Raw genomic sequence first — 16,732 nt, forward strand, 5'->3', positions numbered from 1 at the left:
TCCTCCAGGAGTGCCTGGCTGGCTCTGTCGGTGGAGCACGTGACTCTTGATCTCAGGGTTGTAAGTTCAAGCCCCACGTTGGGTACACAGAGTACTATAAAATGTTGTTTTTGTTTTTGTTTTTGTTTTTGTTTGAGAAGGAGGAGAAGAAGGAGAACAAGAAGAACAAGAATGTTGTCCTCTGATTCCAGGCAAGGGCCATAATCTGAACCCTGAAGATGATGAGCATTTGGAAGCAAGGATGAAGGAAATGCCTGTTTCACTCAAAAATATCATTAGAATCAGTGAGACAGGTAACATACTCTACCATCTTCTTTTTTTAAAATTATCTTTAGAAAGGTATTTGAGGGAGAGAAAGCACAAGCTGGGGGAGCGGCAGAGGGAGAGTGAGAAGCAGGCTCCCCGCTGGGCAGGGAAACTGGGCTCAGGACTCTGAACCGAGCCCAAGCAAGAAAATGTGCCTGGTGACCAGGGCCCAATTTAGGAGTTCTAGATCATTCCATTTTATTGCAGTGCTTCTTGCCAGAAAATATTATTCACGTCTTATCCAAATAACTGGATTTTTACCATCAAAAAAAAATTCCTTTGTTCTTGAGTATATGTTTGCCTCCGAGTTTCCATTATAAAACAGTGTTCTTTGACCTCATATCAGTAGTATGGCAGATTTGTCTATCAGTGAATTTCTGGGAATTTATACTTTGGAGAGTAAGAACTTCAGAGAGGGAATTACCAATTTATTCGAGTGATTGGAGAGCAAAAAGTTGAGTGCTGAGACAGATTGGATCTTTCAACAATTTTGCTACAGTCACCCCTATGGCTGCATTTGGCCATGGTGTTGGGACTGGGATCATGAGGGAAATCCCAGCTAATTCTTTTTTTTTTTTTTGAGGATCTAGCGTCAGATCCGATTCTAGAAACATCACGTGTGGAGGTAAAATCTAACTAAGAAGTAGATGTCATCTTTTGTGATGAGTTAAGAAAATCAGAGAATTGAAAAAAGCAAAAAAAAAAAAAAAAGAGAGAGAGAGAGAGCCTCTGTCACCATCACATAATCAAAAACAGGAGCCAAGATTATATCTAGAATAGTGCAGTCCAATAGAATTTTCTACAGTGATGAAGATGTGCCCCATCCATGCTGTACAGTGCAGAAGCCACAAGCCAGCTGTTACTAGCGAGCACTTGAAATATGACTCGTGTAACTGAGAAACTTGAATTTAAATTCAAGTTTAAACTTGCGCCTGGGTGGCTGAGTGTTAGAGCGTCTGCCTTCCACTCAGGTCGTGTCCTGGAATCCAGCCCTTCATGGGGCTCCCTGCTCAGTGGGGAGCCTGCTTCTCCCTCACCTACTCCCCTTGCTTGTGTTCTCTGTGTGTGTCAAATAAATAAAATCTTCTTAAAAAAAAGAAAAAGAAAGAAAACGCTGTTGGAGCAGCTGCCTTCCCCCAGAGTTTGTGTAGAGAGAATCACCCGTGAGAATTTTTCAAATGCACATTTACTTTCCTTGGCATTTTAGCTATTCCCCTGTCTCTGTTGGTGTTTTCTTCTGTGAAAACAGATAAATGCTTTGTGCATTGGGAAGATACACACATCCAGATCCATCATGGACTTGACCTGACCCATCGTGGGAATCATCCACAGGAAGACAAATTTGCCTTTGCTTTCTGATGCGGCCCCAATTTTCTCTCTCCACTGTGTGATCCACAGGTCCTCGCTTTTTTCCCACTCACGTTCCTGGCTCGCTTTTGTCGATCCTGCATTTCTCAGTCTTTATGTAAATGTAATTAAAGCATTTAATAGAAATGTCTTTGGAGCTCATTACCATGTTACGGTAGCCAGAATAATGGCCCTCCAGACATGCCCATGCCCTGATCCCCAAAACCTGTGGATTTGTCCCCACGCATGGCAAAAGGGATGTGTGGCCAAAATGATTAAAATGAAGACTTTGAGATGGAAGGTTATCCTGCATTTTCCAAGTGGATCCGTGGGATCACCAGGGTCTGTGTAAATTGGAGAGGGAAGCAGGAGTGTTGGTCACAGACGTCGCGGTGAAAGCAATGGTGGGAAGATTCACTTTCAAGATGGAGGAAAGGGCCATAACCAGGGAATCCAAGCAGCCTCTCAGTTTAGGGAAAGGCGAGGAAAGGAAACGGATTCTCCTTGGGTGAAAGTTCCAACCCTCTGAACACGGGGTTGGTTCCCCTGGCAACCATCCGCACCCTTCTGGGCTTTCTGGCAGTTGCCTCATTAGCATAACAAAAACACATTTATCAGCCTTATGGGAAATTCCAAGGATTTTTAGAAGCTCTGTGCCCCACAGGATAGAAGGCTGCTGTAGATCAGTTCAATATGATTTCAAATACCACTTGTTTATGACAAAAATGAAATTGTCCCCCACCCCACCATTTTTGTAAGCTCCAGGCCCAACGTGGGACTTGAACTCGTGACCCTGAGACAAGAGTCAATGTGCTGTACCAACTGAGCCAGCCAGGGGTCCTCCAAAATGAAATTGTTCTTAAGAGTAAAATCGTCTTGGGGGGCCTGAGTGGCTCAGTTGGTTCAGTGACTGCCTTAGGTTCAGGTCCTGATCCCAGGTCCTGGGATCCAGCCCTGCGTAGGGCTCCCTGCTTAGTGGGTGGGGAGCCTGTTTCTCCCTCTCCCTTTGCCTGCCACTCCCCTGCTTGTGCCCTCTCTCTCTGTATCAAATAAGTAAAATCTTTAAAAAAAAAAAAAAAAAGAAAGAAAGAAAGTCATTTTGCTCGAAGAGTGAAGGACAGGATGTGGTCAAGTCATCCGTTGTCACTGGGAAGTTCTCCGTAGCTTCGCTTCAGAGGAAACCCGCCAGGGGCTTTATCAATAAAAATGTAAAAACAACTGGTGACCGGGGACATTTAGATCAGTGGAAACTGTTGCATCTGGGCAAGGAGACTGTTTGCTCTAAGTAGCTAGCTAGGACTCTGAGGACCTTTGGAAGATTAGCTCCTGCCAAGGTCAAGGCAACTCGGTCCCCAACAGGTGGAAAGGGAACAGCGCCTCCCAAAGGCTGTCCGTGCAGGTGCTAGCAAGAGAGCGCTCTGGCGTCAGGGGACTTTGGCTTTTCTCCGGACAGCTGGGCGTCAGCTCACCAGAGTACAACGGGTATAAAAATACACCTCAATTGAACGACTTTATTCCCGTTCATCTCCCCTTGCCTGGAACTGGTGTGATTGATCTGCCATTGGTCTGGACTGTGGTATTTCTTTATTGGCTTCCTGGAGACATTAACCTATATGCTGTTGGCTTGCGAACTTACTAGGATTTCTCGCAGTGACCCTGTGTTAAATAAATTGCTGGCAAAGACTGAAAGACCCTCGCTCCGCACCCAAGAACCAGACACCACGTCTCCACTGGATGCAAGTCGCAAGAGGTGATTTATTGTTTACATAGGCGCCTGCAGACGCATCAGCCTCCTGTGGACTGAGCGTGCCGGGCTAAGTTGGGGAACAGATTATATAGGGCAGGGTTGGGGTGGCGGGAAGCAAGCTTACAGAAGCAGATGCATGGTTACAGGGATCTGATTGGTTATTTTAAATCAAGCATAGTCAGGCGTTGGGTTCAAGGCAAGGACACAGCCGTTTGTTCTGGCGGGCCTTGCCTCAGCACTCTGGAAAATCCCAGGTACACTCTATTCCTCATTTGTCTTCCCTTTTGACAGGCCGGTTGACCATAGACATCCTGGTATGTGTTGCCATCCGGCTATGGGGACAATAGGTTACTTAATCAAGCCTTCAGCAAGGGAAGAGGGGGTGCTGTGGGGACATCAGGTTACTTAAACAAGCCTTTAGCAAGGGGAGAGGGTCTTTCATTCCCCCCTTTTTCTTTATCATGGATAGAATCTTATATCCATTCGCTTTGTTCATGAAGTAAGTCAATTTGAGAGCCGGTCTGTTTAATTAGTTGATACTGCTGTGTCAGCACCATTGTCTGGATTACTGACAAGCGATCTTTCATGAACTGTACGAGTTTATTTAAGATACAAGGGCCGATTGAAAGAATTAGTAGAAGTATAATAAGGGGCCCTAAAATGGTGGACAGTAACGTGGTGAACCAAGGAGATCGATTAAACCAACTTTCAAACCAGCCCTGTTGGGATTCAAAATCTTTTTTTCTTTGGGCTAGTCTTTCTCTGAGTTTATCCGTGGTTTCTCTAACAATTCCAGTATGATCTGCATAAAAGCAGCATTCCACCTTGAGGGCTGCGCATAATCCTCCTTCTTTTAAGAACAATAGGTCTAGTCCCCTCCTATTTTGTAGAACCACCTCGGAGAGGGAGGTTAAGGATTTTTCTAAGGCAGTGATTGATTTTTCTATAGCTTCTGAATCAGCAGTCATGGCGGCCTGCAAATGCATAAGCTGGTTGCTTTGGAGTAGGGCAGAGGTTCCCGTTCCTATACCTGCCGCTATTCCCCCAATTCCTAGTAATATGGCTAATGTTAGGGTAAGGGGTTCCCTTCGATATCTGTTTTTACCCTCATAGAAGTTGAGGATAGTCTCCGAACTGTGGTAGGTGATTCTAGGCCATAATTGGACTAATACACAGTAATCTGCGGCGGCATTTAGGAGTTGGGCAGAAATACAGGGAGTCAAGCCGGTGTTACATGCCCAATAGGTTCCGTTGGGGGCTTCTAAATAGTAGTTACTGGGAGTGATGGTAGTTGTCATGTTGCATAGTGTCTGATGGGAGGTTGGTATTTTGCCTAAACATAGTCCTTGACCTGATACTTCAGGGAGAGTTAACTTGTGGCTAGGAGAAGAGGAACAGGTAGTGGGGGGGAAAGTATGATTGATGAAGTTAGCAGCTGTAGCTACACCTTCATAATAAGGGGGGCTTGACACTAGGCAGAGCCAACAATCCTTAGCAAGAATGGGATTAGAATAATTGAGGGCTTGGTACGCCCCTGTTACCAGGTTAAGGAGTCAATCTCCTGTACCAAGAGAAGGTCTGTCCGAAACCGATGGTATTGATGAGGAAGCATTGGTGGGGGGGGGGGGCTGTGCCAGGTGGGATGATGGTGATGGCGGGTATTAGGCGGGGGCCCTTGGGATGAGGGTTAGGCGCTCTCTGATCTGGCAGGACCGGATTAGGCCCTATGGCTTTAGAGGGGGATTCTATAGAGAGTTTTATAGTAAATATGAGTCCCTCATCATAATTTTCTTTATAGAGTCTAAGGCCCCAGCTATACCCTTTTGTCCAGTGGACTGCTTTCTTTCCAGACTCTGTGAAGGTAATCTTAAGGGGGTGACACCATGCATTTTTACGTGTTTTCCGTCGTTTTCTCGGTCCCAGAAATTTCCCACCTCATGGGAGTAGTTGGCTTTTACAGTGATAAAATCCCAATGCGAGATGGGTTTCCAATAGACATCACCTGTAGTTTCACATCCCAGGCCGCGCAGTAGAAGTCACCAGGGCCTCCACATTTATAGGTCCGTCCACTAGCAGCATTATTTCTTGGCGCGGGGCAGACATAAAAGGGGAGTGCACTAAGTTTGTAGCATCGTGGTCCGTTTCCACATCCCCGGTTAGGGGGCGACATTCCACTACTTGTAGGGGATGTCGGTGGATTATGGGGATCATCGTGTTGACCTATGTCCCAAGACCCCATAGCCGATTTACAGAGATCCGGATACAGGGTAGGCCACCATGTATTAGGGGTGTGTTGGGCCGTACTGGACCAGATAACTCTCCCCGTTTGGGAGAGAACCTGCCAGGTTAATTGCTTGGAGAGATGTGGACTAGTACCTTTTATAAGGGGAAAGGAGAGAGAATAAGCAAAAGAATAGAACTAATGGCGAACGAGTCTTATCTTTAGTGGGTTTGGGGAGCGTTGGACGGTCCATTCCGAGTTTTGATGATGTTCGGTCTGTCCGTCCGGGTGTGCCGCCTTCACATGGGAGGCATGGATCCAGGCTGCAATCCCGTCAACTTTTAGCGCCGTGGGCGTTGTTAGGAGCACCATATGAGGTCCTTTCCAGCGGGGTTCAAGGTTCGTGGCTCCATGCCTGCGGACCCAGACAGTGTCCCCGATTTTGTAGGGATGGGGTCGCGACGGGATGTTAAGTTCTTCCCGGTAGGCGGCTGCCAGGGGTTTCCAGACTTCTTGTTGCACCAGCTGCAAAGCTCGCAGATGGGCCTGTATGGAGGGGGCAGGGGAGTGAGTAGAGATATCTGCCTCAAGGAACGTGACAGCCGGAGGGGGAGCACCACAGAGGATTTCGAAAGGTGTCAGACCGTGCGGGCCAGGAGTGTTTCTGGCCCTATAGAGTGCTAAAGGCAGGAGCTGGACCCAGTCTTTAGAGCCAGTTTCAAGCAGTAATTTAGATAGAGCCTCCTTGATGGTTCTATTCATTCTCTCTACTTGTCCTGAACTTTGGGGTCTGTAAGCACAATGTAATTTCCAATCGATCCCCAAAAGCTTGGCCACCGACTGACTTACCTGGGAGACAAAGGCAGGCCCATTGTCTGACCCCAGTACCTCAGGCATTCCATACCTTGGGAAAATCTCCTCCAGTAACTTCTTAGCAACTATGTTGGCAGTCTCCTTCTTGGTGGGGAAGGCTTCTGCCCATCCTGAAAATGTGTCTAGAAAAACTAAGAGATATTTGTACCCATACATGCCAGGTTTGATCTCGGTAAAGTCAATTTCCCAATGTGTACCAGGGCATTGACCGCGTACTCGGACTCCTGGTCCGATACTAGTTTTTCCAGGATTGACTTGGGTACACGCTGTGCAATTTGCGGCCGCTTGTCGAAGGAAGAAGTTTCGTTTGGGGAAATAGTTTTCTAAGTTGGCCCTATCCATTAAAGATTTCATTTTGTTTGCACTTAGATGAGTCAGCCGATGGAGGTGATTTATTAGTTCCTTTGCCATTTTAATGGGCATGATGGCTTTTCCTTGATATTCCCATCGGTTTAGGGCCGGGTTGTAATTGGCCCCCAACCTCCGCATGATGTCTAAATTGGTTTCCTCATAATTCCAAACGGGGGCGTCATTGGTTTCCTCTGTCCCAGTGAGGATGGTAACAGTCAATAGTTGAGGCCCTAAAGCTGCCCGTCGGGCTGCTTCGTCGGCCAAGCGATTTCCTTTGGCCTCTGGGCTATTTCCTTTTTGATGGCCTGGGCAGTGCATTATGCTCAGCTTTTTGGGAAGAAATAAGGCCTTTAGTAGGGCCAATATTTCAGTTTTATTTTTAACTTCTTTTCCGTCAGAGGTCAGTAGTCCCCTCCTCCGATAAATTTCCCCATGAATATGGGCGGTGGCAAAGGCGTATCTGCTATCTGTGTAAACATTAAGTCTCTTACCTTCTGCCAGTTGGAGGGCCTGGGTTAAGGCGATTAGTTCGGCCCGCTGTGCTGAAGTGCCTCCTGGTAGTGCACTTGCCCACACAACTTGAGAGTCGGTCGCGATGGCGGCTCCTGCCCGTCTCTCTCCATCCTGCAGGTAGCTACTGCCATCCGCGTACCAGGTCAGGTGTCCAGGAGGAGGGACTGATAGTGAGGAAGGCGAGCATTAGACAGCCAGCGGTCTGGGGGTTGGCGAATTAAAGATTCCACTGTGTGTGGAGCCAGGATTGTTACAGGCTGTCCCAAAGTCAATTTGGTTGCATCCTTGATTAGGACCGCTCTGGCTGCTATCATTTTTAGGCATGGGGGCCATCCTGCTGCCACGGGGTCTAACTTCTTAGAGAGGTAGGCGATAGGGCATCTCCAAGGCCCTAGTCTTTGAGTTAGAAGCCCCTTAGCGAACCCTTGCTTTTCATCGACAAACAGGTCAAAGGGTTTAGTTATGTCTGGCAGGCCTAATGCTGGGGACTTGAGGAGCGCTTGTTTAATATGATCGAATGCCTGCTGTTGTTGTTCGGTCCAGACGAAAGGGGCATCCTGCTTGGTCAAGGGGTACAGGGGAGCCGCTATTTCTGCAAACCCAGGGATCCATAGTCTACAGAAGCCCGCCGTCCCTAGGAATTCCCGCAATTGCCTGTGGGTTTGGGGCGTTGGAATGCTGGATATAGTCTCTTTCCTGGCGGCCGTTAACCATCGCTGGCCGTTATGCAATTCATAACCCAGGTAGGTGACCTTAGTCTGGCAAATCTGGGCCTTTTTTGCGGATGCCCTATATCCCATTTGGCCAAGGGTTCGTAGGAGGTCCCCAGTACCTGTTTGACAGTCCTCCTCATTTGTTGCTGCCAGTAAGATGTCATTGACATATTGGAGTAAGATCAGGGAGGGATGCCTTACCCGGAAATCGGCCAGGTCCTGGTGAAGGGCCTCATCGAATAACGTAGGGCTGTTCTTAAATCCTTGTGGCAGACTTGTCCAGGTTAACTGACCTGAGATTCCCAATTCTGGGTCCTTCCACTCGAATGCAAAAATGGGTTGACTCTGGGGACTTAATCTCAAACAGAAGAAAGCGTCTTTTAGATCTAGGACGGTATACCAGGAGTGGGTCGGAGGCAAGGTGCTAAGTAGGTTATAAGGGTTAGGCACGGTAGGGTGGATGTCTTCTACTCGTTTATTGACCTCTCTTAGGTCCTGGACCGGCCGGTAGTCATTTGTACCAGGTTTCTTGACAGGTAGTAGAGGAGTATTGCAGGGAGACCGACATGAGGCCAAAATGCCCTGGTCTAATAGCCGCTGTATGTGCGGTCTAATGCCTTGATAAGCCTCGTTAGACATAGGATATTGTCTAACATTGACAGGGATGGCTGTTGCCTTCAATTGTATGTGAATGGGGGGCTGCTGGATAGCTAATCCCATTCCTCCTGTTTCCGCCCAGGCATTTGGGTAGGATGAGAGCCAGGATTTTATGTCCCCCTTAGGTTGGGGGGCTTTTTCATGCAGTCTATATTCTTCTTCTAATTGTAAAGTAAGTATATGCAAAGGAGTCCCATTGGGGCCGGTCACTGTGGGTCCCCTTGGTTCAAAATGGATCTGGGTTTTCAGTTTAGTCAATAGATCTCTCCCCAGGAGTGGGTAGGGACAGTCAGGCACGTGGAGGAACGAATGAGAAACTTTACCTGAGGCCAAATGTACTTTCCTTTCCGTGGTCCAATGGCATTGTTTCCCTCCGGTGGCCCCTTGAACCCATGCCGTCCGGTCACTTAATGGTCCTGGGGTTTTAGTTAAGACAGAATGTTGTGCCCCGGTATCTACCATAAAGGTGACTGGTTGCCCCCCGACAGTTAGGGTTATCCTGGGCTCAGGGGGGCGCTCCTGGCCCTGACATCCCTAGTCCTTATCCAGGGCCATTAATCTTGTGACCTGTCTGATATTTTCCTTGGGGTTACAGGGTCTTTTTGGGCAGTCTTTGACCCAATGTCCTCTTTCTTTGCAATAAGCACATTGGTCTCGATCCACCCGAGGCTTTCTCTTGTCTCCCTCCCTGCCTGGCTTTCCTGTTTCTGACCCTTGATTGCCTTGCACTACGGTGGCCAAGATTTTGCTAAGTTCCTTATTTCGCTTACGCTCCCGTCTGTCTTCCTTTTCTTCAGCCTCCTTTCTTAGCCTTTCTTCCTTTTCTTCCTGAGTTTCTCTCTTATTATAAATTTTTTCTGCCTCCTTTAACAAATCTTGCAACGAGAAATCTTGTAAATTCTCCAGTCGCTGTAACTTATTTCTAATGTCTGGCGCTGACTGCCAAATGAATGCCCATGGACACATTTCCTCTCTGTTCATGACTGTCAGGATTGAAGGGAGTATATCTACGATAAGCCTCCTTAAGTCTTTCTAGGAAAGCGGTTGGAGATTCTTCTGAGCCCTGAGTGACCTGTCTTACCTGAGCCAAATTGGTGGGGCGGCGCCCCGCATTATGGAGGCCTGCTATGAGTAACTGGCGATAAAGATTTAGGTGGGTCCTACCTTCAGCCGTGTTGAAATCCCAGTCAGGACGGGTCAAGGGAAAGGCGGCATCAATCACGTTCGGGAGTTGGGTAGGTCTTCCATCGTCTCCCAGAACATTTTTTCTGGCTTCCAGAAAAACTTTTTGTCTCTCCTCTGTAGTGAGAAGAGTCTGCAAGAGCTGCTGGCAATCATCCCAAGTGGGTTGATGCGTGATTAGAATGGACTCGATTAAAGCGGTCAAAGCTACGGGGTCCTGTGAGAAGGAAGGGTTATGGGACTTCCAGTTATATAAGTCTGAGGCCGAGAAGGGCCAGTATTGAAGTTGATTGCCTGCCCCCCCCCCCTTGGCGCAGGGGAAGGAGCTTGGAAGACCCCTCCTGTGCTGGTTCCTTGCGACTCCTAAGTCTTTCCGCCATTGGGGATGGTGAGGGGCGGCGTTCCTCTGGCAGGTTATCCGGTTCTTCCTCAGATTCTGAGGAATTTGGTGTTTGCGCTGGTGGAGGGGGAGACTGGTGGGGGGGGTCCTCAGTTAAGAGGTCTATTAATGGGGAGTCATCAGGAGGAAGAATCCTCTTTGGCTTAGGACTCCGGGAAGAGGCGGAATCACCTATTACAGGATATAAGTTGGAAGAAATAGGGGGTTTGGGAGGATCAGCATGACATAGGGGAACAGGGGCAGCAGAAGGTATTGGGGAAGGGATAGAGTCTGGAAGGGGCTTAGGCTTTGGATGAGCGAAAGGAGAGACCCAGGGAGGGGGGTCATCAATTAGACTTTCCCAGACTACTATGTAAGGAACTTGGTCCGGATGGCCCTGGGGTCCTTGACTGAAGATCCGCTCCTTGACCTGTAAGATAACAGTGATGTTAAAGGTCCCATCTCTGGGTCATCCAACATTGAAGGTGGGCCATTCAGAGGTACAGAGGGTCTGCCATTTTCTTCTTTTGATCTCCACTGACAGATTGTTAGCTCGGATCTGAACATCTCTCCAATGACCTAATGTGAGACTCAAGGGGGTAGTAATGGTCTGCCCCATTTTGTAGCCTTGGAAAGAAAGAAAAATTAATCACAGACACTTAAGACATTAATAGGACAATTTAGACATAGGAGACAAAAACAGATACCGCTGCGCGGCTTCGGTTCAAAACCGAAAGTACGGATTCGGACAGTCAGGAGGAACATAGAGGTTCTTCCGTGACTTACAGATGGCCCAAGATAAGGGACCTTTTTAGATCCCCCGAGGCGTCCCCCCCGGGTGGCAGGGGAGAAGTCTGAGTTCGTCAACTCCTTCTCAAGCTGCCCAAAATACAGAGCAACAACGTTGTTTAAAACATAAAAACAGACAAACAGAGAGACAAGGACACAGATGCTGGCCAGCTTACCTCCCGGTGGGGATCGGTTGGAGTCTTTCTTGGGTGGGAGTCCAATAGATCTCAGTGGGACCTCCAAATGAAAGACCCTCGCTCCGCACCCAAGAACCAGACACCACGTCTCCACTGGATGCAAGTCGCAAGAGGTGATTTATTGTTTACATAGGCGCCTGCGGACGCATCAGCCTCCTGTGGACTGAGCGTGCCGGGCTAAGTTGGGGAACAGATTATATAGGGCAGGGTTGGGGTGGCGGGAAGCAAGCTTACAGAAGCAGATGCGTGGTTACAGGGATCTGATTGGTTATTTTAAATCAAGCATAGTCAGGCGTTGGGTTCAAGGCAAGGACACAGCCGTTTGTTCTGGCGGGCCTTGCCTCAGCACTCTGGAAAATCCCAGGTACACTCTGTTCCTCATTTGTCTTCCCTTTTGACAGGCCGGTTGACCATAGACATCCTGGTATGTGTTGCCATCCGGCTATGGGGACAATAGGTTACTTAATCAAGCCTTCAGCAAGGGAAGAGGGGGTGCTGTGGGGACATCATGTTACTTAAACAAGCCTTTAGCAAGGGGAGAGGGGTCTTTCAAGACAAAGTCAATCTCCAGGCACTAGTTTGCCTCCCAAAACAAAACAAAGACCGCACGTATATTTCTTATATATTTTTTAAGATTTTTAATTAATTTTTTGAGAGAGAGCACGAAGAGAGTGAGAGGGAGAAGACGACTCCCCATGGAGCGGAGAACCCGATGTGGGGCTCGATCCTGGAATCCCAAGATCATGACCAGAGCTGAAGGCTGATGCTTAACCAACTGAGCCACCCAGGTGCCCCCCTCCCAACTCCTTGTTCAATAAAACTTAGCCCTCATGCATAAAGTAAGATCAATTAATGTAGATATGAAAAGACCCTGCTTTGGAATGTCAGGATAGAGGAGAAAATCCTTAACTGCCTTGGGGGAACTTCTGGCTTCTTTTATTCTGCATTTTATTTTCAAAGTGGATCACTTTCAAATCAAGGAGGCCCTAGGATGATACAAAGTCATTTTCCATTTCTTAAGTGTCATTAAGGAACGGAGTTACCGGATCTGTGGTGTTTGTGTTTTCTAGCACTGTCTTCCCACAATGAGAAGGAAAGACTTCTCTTCCCTCTTAAGTTTGATGTAGGAAAGACGTTAGGGTTCAAAGCCGAGGCCAAGAAAGAATTCTTGAGGTGTGTTTAGTGCAAAAAGGTGATTTTGTTAAAGCCCAGGGACAGATCCCTTGGGCAGAAGGAGCTGCACTGGGGACAGGAGTGGCCCATTATATACTGTCAAGCTGGGAGGGAGTTGGGGATAGTGTAAGTCTCTAAGGAATTTTGGAAGCAAGATTTCCAGGACCTTGATGAGGGCTACCTATTGTTGAGAAAAGGCCTTTTATTACCATCTAATAAAACCTTAGTCATGAGACCCTTCAGAAGTACATCAATGGGCCATGCGCTTGGGAGATATGAGCCAACGTGTATCTTGGGGGTAGAGATAAAGGAAGTTTCCAAAGGAATTTTTACATGTTAAAGTAGATTTTAAGGATCCTGGGGGTCAGGCTAAGATTGTCCTTTGCCCTTAGCAAAGTGTTAACATCAAGGTAGCTGAGTTTCTAGAGGAATGTCACTCTGCCTGTTTTAAGGACTTGTCAGGCTATAGGTAGTGGGGAAATTTAATATTTCTTTTGCTTTTCTTTCCCACATCAGGTTAAGCACCAGGGGCCTGCAAATTAAATAACAAAGGACAGATACATGGGAGAAAAGGCACACAGTTTTTATTAATAGTTTCATGCTTGGTAGTTCATTGGAAAAAAGTGAAACTCAAGCAGTAGAAAAGAGGGTTTGGACCTTAAGGGAGAAGACCTAGTGAGGGAGGGAACTAAGAAATGGTGGGGAGGGGGGGGCCACTAATGAAAGATACGGGCTCTTTTAGTAAAGTCAGTTTATGCAAATTGGTCTTTGTGTTGACTCCCCCACCTTCCACAATAAGAGTCCTTTTTCTGTCCCTAGTACAGAGCTGAGGGCGGGGCGGAGAGAGGGGGTCGGGTAAAGGTACCTTCCCCAAAGAGAAATTTATGGTTTGCTTTCAGTCACTTAAGGGAAGGAGAGAGAGCTCTTCTTACATCAACCCATTCTCGATTGCCTTCAGCTCAAAATAATCCTTACCCCAAAGTGACGTATTCTGGAGTGGCATTCCTTTTTCTCCCCCACCTTTTTGGAGATATTACTGACATATAATATTGGTAAGTTTAAGGTGTACAACGTAATTGATGCTGGGCAGTTGAGTTCAACGGTCAAGAAAGAATTCTGGCTCGATTGGTGGAGCGGGGACTCGAGCTCAGGGTTGTGAGTTCAAGCCCCATGATGGAGATAGAGATTACTTAAAAATAAAATCTTTAGGGTGCCTGGGTGGCTCAGTGGGTTAAGCCGCTGCCTTCGGCTCAGGTCATGATCTCAGGGTCCTGGGATCGAGTCCCACATCGGGCTCTCTGCTCAGCAGGGAGCCTGCTTCCTCCTCTCTCTCTCTCTGCCTACTTGTGATCTCTCTCTCTGTTGAATAAATAAATAAAATCTTTAAAAAATAAATAAATAAAATAAAATCTTTAAAAAAAAAAAAGGAAGAATTATTGAGATATTTTATGGTACAAAAAAGGTGCTTTTATTATAGCCTGGGGACAGGACCTGTGGGCAGAAACTGCACGTGGGGAACAGCTGGGTGGTTCAGTCAGTTAAGCAGTTAAGCGTCTGCCTTCAGCAGATCTCAGGGTCCTGGGATTGAGCCCCACATCGGACTCCTTGCTCAGCAGGAAGCCTGCTTCTCCCTCTGCCTGTTCTGCTGCTCTCCATGCTTCTGCCCTCTCTCTGACAAATAGAAAAATAAAATCTTAAAAAAGAAGGAAAGAAACTGCATGAGGGTGTTAAGGTGGAAATGATTATATATTCTTGAGTTGGGGGTAGGCAGGTAGAGGTCACATGAGTCTCTAAAGGGATTTCCCTTCATTAAAGAAGTCTTAGAGGGTCCTGGAGGCCTGGGGATTGTCAAGGTCAGGTTGTTTTCTGTCTCCAGCCAAGCATTTACATTAAGGCCGCCACAAGTCCCGTGAGGACTGTCCTCAACCTGCCTCAGATATTTATCAGTGGGATTTAATTTTATCTGCATTTCTCTATCCTTCATTCTCCTTATCATCATGATTTTATAGGGAAGGAAAGGCCTTCCAGCTGGACTAAGAATTAAATTTACATGAGACAGGGGCACCTGGGTGGCTCTGTTAGTTAAAGCCTCTGCCTTGGCTCAGGTCGTGATCTCAGGGTTCTGGGATCGAGCCCCAGATCGGGCTCTCTGCTCAGCAGGAAGCCTGCTTCCTCCTCTCTCTGCCTGCTTCTCTCCCTACTTGTGGTGTTTCTCTCTCTCTCTGTCAAATAAACAAATAAAATCTTTAAAAAGATAAATAAATAAAATAAACTATTTTTTTAAATCTTGGCTGTATTGGGGAGGGAGCTAAGGAGAGCCTCTTACCTTTAAAGGAATAAAAATTGTAGTGACGGCTGAATTCCCAATAAAAAGATCGGACCACAGAGAAAGTACAGAGTGATGTCTTGAAAGTGTGAAGGAGAAAGTTCCTACCCAGCATTCTATACCCAGTAAAAATATCCCTAAGAATAAGAAGGAAATGGACCATTTTGAGGCAAGAATTTTAGAGAATTTATCACCAGCTGCCTTACACTAAGGGGGAAAAAAAAGAAAAGAAAAAGAATGCAGATGGAAACAAAGATGCAGAAAGGACCAAAGACACAAAAAGAAGATTAAATATCAAGGGAAATTTAAATTAACGTTGGTCTTATAAAACAATAGGGATAACATCATGTAGGATTTAAAATGCAAACTGTTCCAAAACACATAACACAGTAGGCCTATAAATTGCAAGGGAGTAAGTGAATTTAAATTCTAAGGTCTTTACATTATCTTTGATGTAATAAAACTATAATTATATACTAGATATTTATGTCAAGAATGTGTTTTCTGGGGCACCTGGCTGGCTCAGTCAGTGGGGCATGTGACTCTTGATTTTGGGATTGTGAGTTCGAGCCCTAAGTGTTGGTTGTAGAGATTACTTAAAAATAAAATCCTTTAAAAAAAATGTATTTTGAGATCTCTAGCATAACTGAAAAAAAAATTTAAAGATTGAATAATTTAGAGAGGGATTATAAAATAATCCAAGATTTGGCAAGAAAGTAAAAAAAGGAACACAGGACATTAAGGAGAAAATATAAATTAAATTATAAAATGGCAGATTTAAATTCAGTTATATCAGTAACTACATTAAATATAAATGGATTGACTCCAATTCAAAGACAAAGTTTTTCAGATGGGATTTTTAAAATTCAGTTATTAAAAATAAAAATTCACTTACTACAGAGCTTATAGAAATGTGCTTTAAGTATAATGATACTGAAGAGTGGAAAGCAGAAGTCTTAAAATAAATTATAACATAAAAACACTAACTTAAAGGGGTGCCTGGGTGACTCAGTGGGTTAAAGCCTCTGCCTTCAGCTCAGGTCATGATCCCAGGGTCCTGGGATAGAGCTCCGCATCAGGCTCTGTGCTCAGCGGGAAGCCTGCTTCTCCCTCTCCCCGTCTCCCTGCTTGTGTTCCCTGTCTCTGTGTCTCTCTGTCAAATAATAAATAAAATCTTTTAAAAAAAGGAAATGCAATGCTTTCCCACATCTCCAAGACAATTAAAAAACAAAACAAGGGATGCCTGGGTGGCTCAGTTGGTTAAGCAGCTGCCTTCAGCTCAGGTCATGATCCCAGTGTCCTGGAATCGAGTCCCACATCGGGCTCCTTGCTCAGCAGGGCGCCTGCTTCTCCCTCTGCCTCTGCCTGCCATTCTGTCTGCCTGTGCTTGCTCTCTCCCCCTCTCTCTCTCTGATAAATAAATAAAATCTTAAAAAAAAAAAAAACCAAAAAAACACAAAACACTAACTTAAAAAAAACATTGTGTTTGTACACCCACTTTTTTTCTTGATTTCTTTTTAAAATTTTATTTATTCATTTGAGAAGGAGGACAAGCAAAGGGAGGGGCTGAGGGAGAAGGAAAAGCAGACTCCCCACTGAGCAGGGAGCCCAATCTGGAGCTCATTCCAGGACCTGGAGATCATGACCAGAGCCAAAGGCAGACGCTTAACCATCTGAGCCCCCCAGGTGCCCCTCTTAAGACTTTTTTTTTTTTTTAAAGCAATCTCTACACCCAACCTGAGGATCCAAATCACAGCCTCGAGATCAGGAGTCCCACGCTGTACAAACTGAACCAGCCAGATGCCCCTGGACACCCATGTTTATAGCATAATGCACAAAAGCCCAAAGGGGAAAACAACCCACATTCCATGAACGGATGAAGGGATAAACCAATGTGGTGTAATCTTACAGTGGAATATTATTCACCAATAAAAAAGAAGCAAAGCATGGATGCACAC

General features: G+C 46.3%; 1 protein-coding gene and 1 long non-coding RNA gene across 9 annotated transcripts in view; one reads left to right on the top strand and one right to left on the bottom strand.

The window, feature by feature from the left end:
- ZNF114 (zinc finger protein 114) overlaps positions 1-16,732 on the top strand; it is a 35,801-nt gene that overhangs the window by 5,309 nt on the left and 13,760 nt on the right. For 5 of the 8 annotated variants that reach the window (XR_004281128.1, XM_032323974.1, XM_032323976.1 and 2 more), the window contains exon 2: positions 141-293. The exons of 1 other annotated variant lie outside the window; for it this stretch is intronic. The gene's annotated coding sequence lies outside the window, so the exon portion shown is untranslated. Of the gene's footprint in view, positions 1-140; positions 294-1,513; positions 1,801-16,732 lie in introns of those variants that run through there. 2 more of the 8 variants (XR_004281129.1, XM_032323978.1) reach the window with 2 other exon arrangements.
- Positions 5,902-11,483, bottom strand: LOC116579089. Its single transcript, XR_004281130.1, has 2 exons — positions 11,255-11,483; positions 5,902-6,167 (listed from the first exon to the last, which is right to left on the bottom strand). It is a non-coding gene; the product is annotated as an uncharacterized LOC116579089 (long non-coding RNA).

The sequence above is a fragment of the Mustela erminea genome, chromosome 19 (assembly GCF_009829155.1).
Source record: "Mustela erminea isolate mMusErm1 chromosome 19, mMusErm1.Pri, whole genome shotgun sequence".
In the NCBI taxonomy this organism is placed as follows: Eukaryota; Metazoa; Chordata; class Mammalia; order Carnivora; family Mustelidae; genus Mustela; species Mustela erminea.